Source organism: Cryptomeria japonica, chromosome 2, assembly GCF_030272615.1.
Source record: "Cryptomeria japonica chromosome 2, Sugi_1.0, whole genome shotgun sequence".
NCBI lineage: Eukaryota > Viridiplantae > Streptophyta > Pinopsida > Cupressales > Cupressaceae > Cryptomeria > Cryptomeria japonica.
The window spans coordinates 335,051,555-335,068,257 of record NC_081406.1 but is presented as its reverse complement, the minus strand read 5'-3'; positions in this window follow the sequence as shown (position 1 = coordinate 335,068,257).

The window sequence follows — 16,703 nt, the reverse complement described above, 5'->3', positions numbered from 1 at the left end:
CTAAATCTTCATATTTTCCTCTTAATCATTTTTCATTCTCAAATCATTATCATCATCGAGAATTGCCTAAAATCATGTACCCTCGCTATCTTTTGATTTCGATCCCGAGGGGGCATAATCATGACCTTATGACCTCACATCTTCAACGTCGAGAAAATTTTCAAATCTTCATCAAAAGTGGAGAAAAAATATTTTCAACTAAAGAAAATCAAACAAGTCTTTATCGCTAGGGGCATCTCACCTTCATCACTTCATATCAAGTTGAGATTTCTCGATCATTTGAATCAAATTAATTTGTAGGGGCATATTGGTTTCATCACTTCATATCAAGCTGATATTGTCTTCATCTAAATTAGCCTCTTAACATTAATCAGTTTCATCGCTTTTCATCAAGCAGATTATTCATTTAAACTCAATCAAAAGTTTAAGGAGTATCTTTGATCACACGCTCAATCTAAGCAGGTGTTCAGTTTCATCGCATCAAATCAAGTTGGACATTTTATCTTTGCTCATCGTGTCTTGATCCATCACATTCAAGATCGATTTTATCTTCGCTCACTTTGCTTAGTTGAATCAAGTTCTAGATCAGTAAGATCCGCTTCTTGATCAATCAAGTTCAAGTTTGGTATCTTTTCTCTTCATCGGTCCTAGTTAAATCAAGTTCAAGATTGATATCGCTTTAATCAACTTTGTTTCGTTTCATCGATTGAAATCAAACTGAATAACTCGCTCTTCATCTGGTTTGTGATCAATCAAGTTCAGAACTGGTATCTTCTAGACATCAACTATTCTTTGAATCAACGCGCTGCTCGCACATTAATTCAAAGAGGGGCAAATGTAATACCCTAAAAATGGTCACCTAAACCATGGGCCCCTAATCTCGACAACATCACCAAGGTCCTAACCAAAGGCAATTAAATCAATCTTGAGCAAACAATTAATTCTTCAATCATTAAATGTCACATGGAAAATGAATCACTCTATATTAATTAAATATTTATTTAATTATATCATTCCAAGTAAATCATTTTGATCAATTATCTTATTTAATTTATTAAATATCCTAGCATATTTAATTAATTAATAAATTTGTCATTAATCATAAAAAAAGAATTAATTTATTACAAAAGAGGAATTAATCACAAAAGCAAGAGTAAAATTGAAAATAAAATAAAAGAATTGAATTGAGAAAAATTAAACTTGAGATATTATTCCTTCTTCTAAATTGAGATAACTTGAAGTCAGAAAAACAATTAAATCGAATTAATTATCTTCTCCAAAATTAGAACTCACAGCTTTTGAGAAAACAAGTTTAGTTGCATTGAAAAGACTTTTTTCTTGAATAAATCAAAGAATATGCATGGAATCACCTATTTTTGTCACAAGTGCATGCAATTGATTAAATTTTATCTCCAATACAAACTTGAACTTATAATCTGAATGCATTTCAATCAAGTTATAATTAGAATCTATCTCAAGGTTAACTGAATCTAATCTCTCAATTCTTTCAATTATCCTAAATTGTGCTTTTTCTTGAATAATGTCAACCGCTCATTGCTAATCGATCTTGACCATTGGTCTCTCTTTGAGTCTCTATAAATTCAGCCTTCATCTCTCATTCAAAACACCATGGAGATTTATTGTTATTATGAAGTTTTTGCTCTGGAGTCATTGAAGATATTGTGTTTTTGAGATTATTGCATGTTAGTTTAGCTTTTTACGTATTTAGTTTAATTATGATTGCTTGAATTCATATAGCTTAATATTCATCCATTTAGCATAATCTTGCATCCATCTTGCATCCATTTAGCTTATTCTTATGCTCATATAGATTAAATCCTTCATCTTGGTGTAGTCTAGTCACTGGTATTTGCTTATACAAATCTAAGAGAAAGTCTATACTTGCATCTTTTACAAGGCAATAGGTCGATTTGTTATGGTTTTATTATTCATGATTATATCTGTCTAACCATACACATAATGATTTAATTGAAGTTTTGTGTCTTACAACTTGCAAACTTATTCCACTTTTCACACACACAATACAAAGAGTGTAAAGGTTGATAATGTACCTGTTACTAATGTTGAGGACAACAGTCCTCTGGATTAGATTGCATAGGATGAGGTTATAATTCATAGGGAGGAACCGATAGTTACTGAGACTGCACCAAATGGCGAAACCACCGGTGCATGTGAGGAAGCTATAAAGGTTAAACCATCAGAAGGAGAGAAAGGGGAATCCAACAAGGAACCGATAGTCAGTCCATCATTGTTGTCTATTGACACCTCGCAGGTTGAAAATAAAATCATAACAGAGATGAGTTTTTCTGAACTTATGATGATGGTTGCACATAAAATGTTAAAGGAGGGATCTATGGATAAAGGGGTTATTAATAAGTCTATCACTTTTTTGTATAGACTAGTCCCAGAGTGCAAGTTTGACAAAGAAGCGAGCCCATCCGGAAAGCTTAAGACAATCACATAGCACATTTCAAAGGATTTTTCAGTCTCTATAGTAAATATCAAACCGACAAGCACTGGAGAGGTTCACACAGGATAAAAGAGCTACAGTTGATCAAATGATTGAGTCGAAGAGGAAGGAGATTAATGATAAGTTAAAATTGATGGATAATGCATTGAGCCAGTGTAATAGTATTTATAGAATATGTTGTAACTCAGGTTCACTAACAACTGAGACAAATAAAATTATTAAGAATATTCAGGAGGAGATTGTAGGTATAGAAAATTCTTTTGATGGATTGAAATCATTATCTACGTCTATTGATGGTCAGATTTTGGTTTTTGAAGCCCAAGTTTTTGCTCTTGAGAAAGAAAAAGAAAAAATCATAAGGAGAGCCAGAAGTTTTAGAGGATTGGTGATTCCCCGGTTTGATTCATTAAGTGTACATAAGAAGTGTATATATATGGTTGGTAAGCCCACACCGACAGAGCTTAGTGAGAAAGAGTCATTTCCCATATGCTAAATGGACTTGTAAGATATATTGGGACATATTCATTGTACAATTTTTTATTCTTCATCCCGATTTTTGGTATTCTTTTTGGATTTTTGATGGCATTGATGTCAAAGGGGGAGATATATTAATGTGAAAAAGAAAAAACTTAAGGGGAGATATATGTGTAATTCAGAGCTTTACATATATTATTCATAGGGGGAGTTTGGTCTTTGTTTCAAAACTTCATTCCTATATCTTTATATGGGATATTGTTGGTTGTCTTCCATTTAGAGAGACTTGTTTGGCATTTCTTGGTACTTAGATGTTTTCCACATCTAGTGTTGCCATCAATGTCAAAGGGGGAGATTGTTGGTTATTGACACTCAATTGGTTGGTTTCAATATGTTTTCATTGATGGCAACATGGCAACTTATTTTGTCTTCATATTTTTGGTTAGTTGTGTACCAACAAACACTTCACGAACACTTCACTGAAACCAACAGGTTGGAAGGAATTCTCAAGTTACTGGCAATGCAGGCTGACATGGTTCAGAATCAAGATATCGATATTGGAGGATGACATCTTTTTGATCTGACATCAATAATTGTTTTTGATATTCATGTATTTATGTTATCTAATCGACATGTATGTTCATATTGTAATTATCTTTGTAAGTCGACATAAGGCTTAATGAATTGTAAAGGGGTATATAGGTCAGTTGGTTAGATCATTTTGTAATATGGATGGATAGGAGAATATAATAATGTAAAGGAGATGTAAAACATATGAGAGATCATGTATGTGAGGATATTTATGTAAGGGTTAGTCCAGTAAGGGTTTAAGGTTTCAGACCGGAACAGACAGAGCTTAACTGGAACATCATTCAAGCATAGAAGATGTTATCTTTGTAGTTCAATTATTTCTCTAGATTGTAGTCTGGATTTATATGTAGTCAATGAGGCTCCTTTTGTGATTGAGTAGTGTGCTCTAGGCTGTAAGCCTTCCTGCAAGTTCAAGCCCCTATATTTTGTAATATCTCTTTATATGGCCAATGGATTGATATTGTGGGTCACAAATCTCACTGTGGTTTTTCCTCTTTGAGGTTTTCCACGTATAATTTTGTGTGTTATGGTATTGATTTATGTGATTGTCTTATTAGTTGATTTAATTCTTTCAATTCTATATGTACCGGTATACCAGTTGGTGTATGCATGTTTTAATAAGGTTAAAATTGATCATTCCGGTAGAACATTGATTCACCCCCCTCTCAGTGTTCTTGGATTCCAACACAATTAAATTAGAAACATGTTCATAATCAACTGAATATAGAGGATCATGAATATCATTAATGTCACTATCTTCCTAAGGAGGCATTGCGACTAACTATTTCATTTGCCATTGTAAAACATATCCATCTTCAATATTCTCACATTGAGTATTTGTGTTGTTCTCAATGCAATCAACACAAAAACATGATTTTTCTCTTACAAGAATAACAAGAGGATTGCTATGTCCCGTAGTCATGACTTGATGTAAACTTCTAATACCATTAATTGTTTGACAATTATAAGGATTTGATCGATCAATATTTGTTAAATAGATTTATGAATTTAGAAACACACATTTAAAATTCAATATATAGTTTTAAAATAAATGTACATACTCAAACTCACAATTCAAGAAAATTAATTTAATTTACTTTTCATTTATGTCATGTTAAATTTTAAAATAATTTTCAAACACAAGAATAAATACCTTTAACTTCCCAAAAATAGCGCTTGTTGTAAGTTGTATCATGACTAGAAAAATGAATTTTGCACCATTCAACAATTTCATTTGAATTTCGTATGGTGTTACCTATACACAAGATAGATCGCTTTAGAAAAGTGGACTTGCCCATATATAGTTAAATTGCTTGATATAAAAAATAAAAAATTAAAGTAAATGAAGAGAATGTACCTGCAAGTTCACGTTGGAGAAATGCATGCTTCACACATGCACCTGCTCCATCACGCTCTCCTTTTCCATGTCCACTCTCAAAGAAGTTCCATAAAAATTTTATGCTACTTTGAGCATGTTGTAAGGATAGCCAGTTAAAAGCTTTTATAGCCTTAAATTGTCCTGACATGAATAGTTACATGTGTGTGTGTGTGTGTACTTTGTGTTAAAATCAAATCAAATTTCAAAATTTAAAACACATAATAAAATTAAAAAATAATTTCAGAATAACACTTACCGACACATCCGTCTGACCAAATCCAATGTTGTGAACAATTTATCCCACGTTCTCTAATATCTTCAAAAAACATTCCAAAACAATGCGCTACATAGCTCCTATCATGACAGGTATCATCACTGATATAGAAATGAACCTTCTTGATGATAATGCATTCATTTTCAGTACTCTCTATAAGATCCACTTGAATTTGTACATGTCTATAGAAAACTTGTACAAATATTGCAACTTACTCGGAATGATAATATCGACTTTGAATTTTTGTGTGTAGATTGAATGTTTAGTTCTAAGAGAAATCTACAATTGAAAGAATACAACCTAATGGAAAACAATTCTTTGACTCACGAAATTGCTTAGCTTGCCATCTTGCACCATGACAATGTTGGATATGTGGATATATGATACTATGAAATCTAGTCATAAACTCAATGTAGGGCAATGCACTCTCTTTCAACACAAATTTTTGGGATTTAGCTCCTGACTTAGTTTGGTATGTCTCATATTCAAATCTCTTCCACACAATTTGCATTGTAATATCAATATTCTCAGTTTCCAATAAAAACTTACTCAAATCTCCACATTCAATGCATGTACCTTTTACACACTGTATTTTGAACTCATCTAAATCTTCTAATTTATCACATAAAATAGATTTCACAAATTGCGTTGTACTTGTAGGAATAACTAGATTTTGATTAATTGTTGCCATGACTTTTTTATATGATTGCAAGTGTAGATAAAATTCAACATAATTTTGACAACAAGAAGTTTCACGTACCTTATTTATGCATACAAAGAAAGGACACAATCTCTCAAACATCCTTTGACAAATCTTCACATCTGAAAATTCTTGCTTGAATGCTTGAAACAATTCAATTTATGTTGTGTCTAGAAAATGTTTTGGATGTGAAATTTTTGTACCATCTTCATCTATCATCTAGATAATGTCCCTTGTATTGGAAGAAACATGAGAGTGGTTGGTTGGTCCAATAATCAATGACCTATTTTTTTACATCTTCAAAAAATTTGTCTTTTTGAGGAACCCTACAGGTATTTACCCAATTGTTTTCAATGTTTTCATCTAACATATTTATCTTCCTAATATATCTTTGAACAATTCTTCTAGATACTTGCATTAATTTAGAAATTGCATGAACTTGTTTTTTAAGAGACAATTTCTTACTAGAAATCATAGGCATCAATGCTCTACATGCAACACTTAATTCAACACCTTCACTTGTGCTGTCAATACATTTCAATGCTTCTTGCAAATTTTAAATTATAGTATCTTTTACTGATGCATCATGTGAGCTTTTCTTATTATCAACACCCAACAACTCCAAAACAGGGTTCAATTCTCTTTTCCTAAATAACTTAACAAATAATTGTCCCCTTCCAATAATAGACTTATTTTCAAATAATCGTCCCACATTTTCTTACAATGTAATTTTATTGTGCTTTCAGGTACCATATCTTCAGAAGGAATTTCATTGAAAAGACCATCTTCATCCATTTCCATTAAATTTTTCATACTCGAGAATAATTTTGAACTTGACGATGTACTAATTTGATCTTGTACCTGGGTTGTCGTTTCTTTAGCATTAATAGTTTGATCTTGGACATCAACAATTTGTTGCTGACTACCTTTTGTATGACCTTTCATCTTATCGTCCCTTTTTTTTTTATCATACAACCTTGATCTAGTCCTCTTATTCCACATTGCACAAACTATTCAGATTCAATTTCAATTGAACACCTAAACACACAAACACATATACATCATATGTAAGAAATAAATCATAGATCATAACAATTAAAAAATGTTTTTCAAGAAACAATTACATAAATGAGTCCACAAATAAAAGGTAAATAACATTTCAATGCAATTTTTTCTTTAACAAGTTATGCATCCAAAAAAAAAGGTTTAATAAAATCTTAAGAATATTTATTTTAATATAACATACTTGAAAACGCCTTCTAATATTGGATATTTATTTATTTTAAAAAAAAAATAGCATACTTGAAAAAAGTAGAAGCCTTGAACCAAAATCTTCAAAAAAATTGGAAATCTTCGCTGCTTTATATCAACAATGTCGCTTTTATTTGCCAAAAAAATTGATTTAATTCAAAACCCAATTATATTAATTCGTACTCCTTGATTTTTTTATATTTAAAAATAAAAAATAAATCATTATTTATATGAGGTTTAAGAGGCGTGGTCACTGAAATGACCGGTCACGTTGGCCTCCAACATTTCGGCCAGAAGTGTTTCGACCGAAAAGTCCTAAGTGGCAGTCGCATCACCAAATTTGACAAATTTCTAAAACTTCTGACTACTACAACAAAATTCTACAATTAAATTTAATTTATTAAAAAAAAATAAAAAAATACCCTTTTGTAGAGATCAAAGTCAAGAATCTACTCATAATTTTTTTGATGTTTTGATTAGATTTAATATATATTATTTCAAAAATACTACAAGTAGGCATACTAATGTTTGGTAAGAGGCTGGTTCAAAAAACCAAAAAAATATTGAATCACCTAAAAAAAATTTGGAAAAAAAGGGTTCACTAGAGGAGAGTCTTCTCCAAAAAGGTATTTTTTATTTTTTTATTATCAAAATTAAATAAACAAAATATGGTGGGAGATAAAAACTATCAAATTCAAGTATGTTTGACTTAAAAATGTTATAACAGAAAAAATAAACATTGAACATTAATTTTTTCGTATGCACTGTATATTTATGTCATCTATTAGGGATATCAAAATCAGAAAAAATAAGTTGATTTATATTTTTTTTTGTGGGAACTAAACTCCCTAATTTTCAGCAATAAAAAATTTGACTTTAAAAGTAGAAAAATACATCAATCTTTGACAAAAAAATATAAAAAAATAATAGACTCAAATCTCATAGAATTTTACACATTTCACCAGTTTACATCATCTTCAAATTCAAAATACAAATTGCACTTTTATGTCATCAAAATTGAACAATTATTGTTGTGTTAACCTTTTCCTTTATAAAAGTGTGACACGGGTTTGTACTTTTACCCTATAACTTTTAATTCCTAATCTAAACTTGGGTGGTGCATCATCCTATCCTGTTTTTCAAAATAAATGTTATTCTTTCCTCTTTCTTCAAGAAAGAATTTACAATAAAGAGCACCAATACTTATTACAATTTCAAAATTACAAATTAACTCAAAGTGTAAGTGTAGACACATAAAAATGACTTCTAAATTAAATAAATATTTTAATGTTTATTTAATTCACTAACAATTTTTCTATTAATTAATTCACCCATTCCTCTATTAATTAAATAAATTATTCATTTTATTTAATTTAATTCATCTAGTCAAATTTAGTCTATTAATTAAATAAATCATGTTTATTTAATTAAATACCCCTTTACATTTAATTAAATACCTTCCACACATTTAAATAAATCAATATTTATTTAAATTTATCAAATGCAAGTTGCAACCAATAATTGAAAATAAATCATTTTATTTTAATTAAATACTAAAAATCCTCCCAATTGCATTCTCCTACAAAATACACTTGCAAGCCTAAAACCCCTTCTAGATCCTTCTAGTCAATTCTAATTTCGCCTAATCCCCCTCATAAACATTTGCACATTCCTTAAGAAAAAGGCCACTTCTCAAAAACCTCCAAAGTCTTCAATAACCATTAAAGTGTTTATGCCTTCAAATAGTTAAGCTCTAAAGTCTTCCAAACCATTAAAGGCTCTTACATAACCATTAATAGTTAATTCACCTTCTACCCTGGGTTAAAAACTATCATTTAAATTAACCATCATTTTTAACGCGTGGGTCTTTTCAAGAATTCATTGCTTTGACCATGGTTATCCCTTTAACTCTAGCACATTCTTTTATCCTTAGGATAAAAGGATTATCCACTAACTCAACCCTAACCATATCCCCTAAGGTAACCACCATGTCTTCTCACACATTTAATGCCTCTTCTCTCTCTTCTCAAGCCATCTCATATTGACAATTGTCACCATTTCATTAGCAAAAATTGTAAACATGGATTGAAACTTATTCAATCCTAGCCCTTGTTAATATTATTCAATCTTGACCATCCAATTGCCCATTTCTTCTATAAATAGGCCTCATTTCTCTCATTATCCATCATCACAAGTTTAATGCATCCAGGTTATAGTCTATCAAAGTCTTAAGTTTTGCATCTCTTTGTTGAAAATAAACATCTTAATCATTTAGAAGCATTGTTAGTATAGTATGTTATCACATGTTAGCATATATCATATTAACATAGTATATTATCATTACCATAGCATAATCCTCATCTAAACAAGTTTATCATATAGATCTTAGTTGCATATTGCATATAGATCATTTGTATCCATTATCACTCATTCTTGGAGTTGTCATTCCAAAGGTCAGTTGTTCAATGGTCTAAGAGCAACCATTGACTTGAGGAATCCTATGAGATAGAGAAAAATGAGATTCTTTTTAAGGATTAGTTTGTTTAACTAGTTTATTGTCTTTATATCTCACATTTCATTGGTATGTTAGTTTCTCGTCTTTCTGATTAATCAACTGACACCACTATTCTGGCATACATTTTTGGCACTCACCATGGGGCCTTTCCCCAGATTTATAATCATTTTGTACATAGGTTAATGATAAATTCTTGAAAGAATCCCAAAATAGTGCATCTACAAGTCATTTTAGGACATATAGCTCATTTTCCAGCATATTTGTCCTATACTTTAGAGCACATCTGACAAATACACCAACGCATAAGAATCCTATTCCAACGCATAATGATTTGATATGTCTTTTAGTGCATTGGACCATTAGTATAGCGCATATGAGTTCCAGAGTTGCGCATTTTCTCTGAATATTAGCACGCATATTCCATATTATAGTGCATACACTCTGAATTTTCACGCATAGGTGACAGATAGAGAAGCATTTGTAAGACAAACAAAATAAATGATGAAAAGTTTAGGCTGGTCAACCCACAATCTTCATTAACTTTTTCAACAGGTTTTTGCATAAAACTAATGTTGGTTTCAGGTCCAAGGGAGATAGATTAAGTTATCTTGGGATATGGAAAATTAATGAGTTGTTGTGGATTTACAGGAAATATACGACTCTTCAATATGCGGTTGTCCTATGGTGTTGATTTCTATGTATTAGAGATATTACTGTATTACGTTGACTTGTAAATGTGGAATATGATTATGTACTTATGTAACTTGTACTATTAAGAATTAGGATGGAATGTAGCAAAAGAGACTATGTGCTTGTTCCGTGTGCTCTTATGTAGTTAGACTTGATGATGTAGAACTGTTCTCTTGAAATAAGATGATGACTTATTATATGGTTCATGTTGTAGAAATACTCATCGTGTTGGGAATGAGATCCTATGTTTAACTAGGGAGTTGAAATGGTATAATGTGTCTATTCTCATAGCATTGTATGACTCTTGAATTTGTTTAGTAGCTTGGAATCCTATTTGGAAGTAGATAACTGCTTACTGTTATAATCTTGCATATGAATATGGATAATATTCTTGATGAGTTGTGTAATTATTGTGCTTAAGGAAATAATCTAGTTCCATATCTAGGAGAAGGTTAAATGCATTTAGATTTATGAAGTGTTAAATGACTGATGAATAAAGAAGGGTATTAGGAATATTTAGTTGGTATTCTAGAATGAACCTAAAGGGTATGAAATGTGGTAGAGTTATGCATATATATTAATGATTTGCCATATTTATATGGGAGGTAAATGATCAGTAGAATGATAGTGTAAGATATTCTAGATGGATATATGATGTGTTAGGTTTATGTCAAGTAGTGACGTTGAGATACCCTAGGAAATGAATATAATGTATGAGTTTGTATTGAGATATGTTAATGGTTAAATGATAACTTTGCTTGCATAATATGTTCTATGGTTATGTTCTTGTTGATTCATATATATTCTTGTAATTGTTAAAAGATGCATTGATGCATATTGGTTTTAATGTTGCAATAATAAATGTTAGGGAGTGTAGAAGCGATGATTGACTTAAAAGGAATTTTTTTTTATCTCCATTTGTTAGTAGATTATGGTTTATTTCTCTAAGGTATTTTGGCGGGCATTACAGAGAGAAATTACATTGTTTAGAAGATTATTAAATTTAAATTATAGCAAAATTCATAACCCATAAGAAACTAATGAATAATCATCCACTTCTTTAATGTAACAATGGATCGACCATGAACCAGATATAAGAACTAGGTATTGCAGTCCAAATAGTAAGTGTTTTCACATGTGACTAGGGAGCTAAAAGTGCACACCCAACATGCACACCCTTTTACTACAAATGACTACAAGAAAAAGGAACATAACCACCATGCAAGAGGAGAGTTGCATATTTCCAAACTAGATGTTCATTTCACCACTATGTAAGAATCAAGCACATGAAAAACTCTAACAGGAACATGTTGGCATTTGACTGAACTGGTAAAGATTGTTGGTGATATGCAATCGGTAAATGATTGATTGTTGAATGTGATGAAGAGATTGAGATTCATGTTTGATGACTAAGTCTTGTGTTGTCATTGATGGAACCAATGTTTTTGTAGGCATCTAAGTCTTGGAAGACAACCGGTAAGGTTTAACCGGTACAGAAGATAGTTTAACAAAGAATCGGTAATTAGGACTCCAACCTGTAAATAGGAACAGAGTTGCATTCATGCAACCGATACAGGCAATTGATGAAGAGTTGGATGATGTGGTTTTAAATTAATGATGGAGACATGTATTTGGAGCTAACATGGAGAGTTTAAGTTCAATTGAGTTGATGGAGATTGAAACTACCATGTAATCCCAAACCAAGAAGAAGAGGATGAAAGAACAGCAGAAGGAGGCAGAAACAATAAAGAATTTTGTTGATATTTTGTCTAGTCTCCTACTGGAGACTGATACTAATAATTTTGTTACTCCTATTGACAAGATTGGTCAACTTGTTAATGATGTCAGAGAATAGATGAAATCTTTTGAGGATGCAACTTATATTAGTGTTGAGAAATATTACAAGAAGAAGAGAAAAGAGCACTTGATGACTAAAATTGATAAAGGTAAAGTTGCCTTGACTATTAATAAGGACTATGATTTGAAAGAAGGACTTGAAACTGGAGGTAAAATCCTCTCAACTGTTTCTAAATTTTCATTGTTTTGTGTTGATTTGAAGAAGGAGGAAGCTGAGCAAGAAATTGAAGTTCTTAGTGAGTCATTTATGCACCTGAATGACTTTGCAATAAATTTTGGAAGATCGGTTGTAGAACTTATGAAAATGAACAGATTAAGAGGATCATATCACTATAGGAATTACAGACACAACTAATCCCGACGATGGAAATCTCGCAAAGATCTTATAAGGAAATTGAAGCCATCCTTGCAACACCGGTGATGAGTACCATAGATTCCATGGAAGAGTTTGTTGGACAGATAAAGCCACATGTGGAGATAACCGACAATATTTTGGAGACCTGATGTAATGATCTGCCACAGTTGAAATCACATTTTAGTGATGTTTTTTCTAAGACTACATTGTAAAGAAATTCATATATGCTATTGCAATTTTGATGAACATATTGATGTAATTGTAAGTATTTACTTTCCTTTGCCATTGTTGTCAAAGGGGGAGTAGTACAAGAGTCAAAATTTTGTTGTATTCATAATGGGGAGTAGTAGTATGAGTCTTGTAATGGTTTAAATTTTTTTAATAACATGTAATTGCTAAGGGGGAGTATATGTCATAAAGTCAATTTTTGTTTTTGCACACTTAGTTGACAAAAATTTTCCTAAGTGTTGCCATCAATGCCAATGGGGGAGAATGTTGTCATTTGACTGAACTGGTAAAGACTGTTGGTGATATGCAACCAGTAAATAATTGATTGGTGAATATGATGAAGAGATTGAGATTCATGTTTGATGAATAAGTCTTGTGTTGTCATTGATGGTAACAATAATTTTTGTATTCATCTAAGTCTTGGAAGCCAACTGGTAAGGTTTAACCGGTACAGAAGACAATTTAATAGAGAACCGGTAATTAGGACTCCAACCGGTAAATAGGAACAGAGTTGCATTCATGCAACCGGTACAAGCGATTGGTGAAGAGTTTGATGATGCGGTTTTAAATTAATGATGGAGATAGGTATTTGGAGCTATATTCATGACCGCATTGGCAGATTCAACCGGACAAGCGAGATTTGATGTACAAATCAGGCATTCTGATGAACACTCAACCGGTAGTGATAAAGTCACTTAAATCGGTAAACCGACACAGATTTTATTTTATTTTTAGTTTGTTATGTCAGTGGCCGACATAAGTTTGACGTGCAATATTAGTTTGTGTAGATTCATTGAACCCAGGAAATTGTTCCAAGGTTGTAGCCGACTAAGTTGATGTCTATAAAAAATGTGATGAATTATGAGATAGACATGTGTATGTTGATGAGATCGAAGGTGAATAAGGCGAAGTTGATTATGCGGTGATTAGTGAAACTCTGTATTGATGTGTTGTTTAAGTTTTGAGGATCTAAAGCGGATCTTATCAGACACAGAGGTGTTACATGAAGATCATTTGACTGTTGTTATCCTAACAGTTATAGCAGCAAAATCCCTTAACCAGGTAGGTCCTGACAGGCCTTAATTTGTAAATCCCCTAACAGGATATCTCTATATCATAGTCTTAAATCCTCTTGCAAGGTTGATCCTAATAGGTCAAAGCTCCTAACAGGGCTCATCATTTAAATCCCTTAACCGGGTGACTCCTAACCGGGTTTGTTCCTAAAAGGGCATATTTGTAAGACCTTAACCGATCAAGATTTCTATTCTGCAGATAGTTAATCTTGTGGGTATTAACTCCCACCGTGGTTTCTCCCTTTTGGGTTTCCACGTATAAATCTCTTGTGCTATGTGGAATTTGTTTTATTGGGCATTAGATTATGTGGTGATATTCCTCTTATGCTTGTTAAGTTTTAAGTTGTTTAAGTTGGTGATCATATTCGTATTGCTTTTGCTTGCACTGATTCACCCCCCCCTCTCAGTGCCTTATGAGTTTATCTTAACACCCACGAGAGTTAAACACTTAACATAGATTTCATTGACAAATTCCATTTGAATGTTAGATTTTGTGGCTTCCATTCATGTAGATCTATTTGTCGATACAAAGAAAATTGGAAATACATCCACCAAATCTATTTATTGATACTATTGTGATGGTTGTGACATATCTGGACAGAGTCTTATAAAGGTCAAGTTCATATAAAAGGAACAAAAAATAATTGCTTAAAATGCACAATTTTAAATCTTATTGTTGGAAATGATGACTTTCTCTCGACTACTTTAAAGACAAGTTTAATAGGGCATTCTTTATTGTCTCATGGAATGAAATGATTTCAGGATCCACACAAAATCGCTATGTTGAAAAGGTTTAGAATTTTTTAAGCAAGTGGAATTACCAGTAAGACCAATCTCCCCAACCTTTTCGTGTATCCTTCCACCCTATGCAAAAAATGGGCACTTTAGAACTAGATATGGATATCATATAGCAATAATCCAATGTGGACTTTTGTTAGAATTCTTTATCACAAATGTCCTAACATATATTCTTCTAATTATTCTTCTCTATGTAAAAACATTCCTTTCATATGCTTAGTTATATTGATTTATATGATATTCATGGCTCTAGGATGATCCGTGTTAGCCCAAGATGAAAATAATTACCGATGAAGATGGTCTAACGTGAAAAACAACCAAGTCGGCCTCCACCAAAGGAATCCCTCCAGAAATAACATAGAATGATGTGTGGACCCAAGGGAAGGTTGGTCACATGCCAAGGAATGTCAGAAGCAACAAAATTAGGCTCCATAAGCTATGGGAAAGATCTGCAAGCTTCTTCAATAGCAAATAGGTCCAAGTGGTTCAGGTGCTCTGAGCTAGAAACTATCCCAGATTTTGGAAGCGATAAGTTGCTAGAAAAAAAGATCCAAACGTCTCGCGGACTTAGGATAAGGTAGATGAACATGTCCACAAGAAAAATATAGCTCTGCAAGGTCTGGTGTGCAAATGCAAAGAAATACTGAAACTACAAACAAAAAGCAAGAGAAAAAGAAAATGTTTTTTGGTTGATGCAAGATTGCTAAGAACCAAGGATGTTCCTGCATCAATATAGATTAGATTAATTTCTCCTTGTTTGAGTTGAAAATGAATTTCAATTAGGGTTGAATAGAAATGCTAGATCCTGGGATAAAAAATGGGAATTAACATAAAATTACAGTAACAAAATGTTCTAGATATCATGTAGAGAGCTATAAACTCAAAACTAAGAAGGGAAAATAGATCAGAACTTGTGACAAAAATTTCAGGCATAATTGTTAGGACCGGGGGGGGAAGGTCGCTCTAGTCCTCTAAATATCAAGGGAAAACAAACTTGATGTGTTTTGGATCACGATGACACACATAATCCACTGTTTGAAAGTCATCATAAATTCTTAGAATTGAGGGGAGTCGGTCATTTTGGTCCTCCACGTTTTTGTGGCTTCAAAATTTGAGTAGGATTATCGTCATCTACTTTGTTAGATTCCTCGCTCGTAGTTCCTGAGACAATCCCCTAGACATAGAAAGAAGAAAATAGGGTTGTTGATGGGGTTTGGTTTAGGTCAAACCCCAATTTAGGAATTACCCTTGAATTGAATTGAAATATTGAAGTAAATGTTATATCATAATACCTTAGATTTGCAATGGTTGTTGAAGCAAGGGAAAACCAATGCAAGGTTAGATCGTTAGTTTAAACCCAAATAAACATAAAAAACCAAATAAAGTATAAAACAAGATTCTTATACCTTGCAAGGGAGTTCTCTCTTGTTCCTGCGATTGATCTATTGGTGAAGCTAAGGATGTGCCCCTCCTTAACTTGTTTGTATTAGCTCCTTGATTGGGATGTTGATTTCTCTACACACACAACATGATTGGTTGGATTTGGATTGAATTTAAATGATGATGGATACAGATTAGATGAAAGAAGATTTGGGCATCATGATGGCGTGATGGATGATTTTGGATTCCAAATTAACAACATGAGAGTATGATGGAAGTGGATCAATGGATTAAATGCACAACATAAGAATGTATAAAAAGTGGATGATTTGTGAGGAGGCCAAAATGAAGGGCCAAGATTGATTTTGGGATGAAGGGTTGAGATCGATTTGAGAGGGAGCACATGGATTGAGAGGACAAGGTGTGGGATTCAAGAGATTTCATAAAGGCATTTCCTGTCTCCACACCTCTCAAGGTTCATGGAGAAGATCTCCCAAGTACATTGGGAAGAGAAAAAGGAATATAAATAGATATGTCATAAAGGCATTTCGTATCTCCACACCTCTCAAGGATCATGAAGAAGAGCTCCCAACTACATTGGGAAGAGAAAAAAAATATAAAATTCCTTGGGGGGAGGAAGGAGGAATT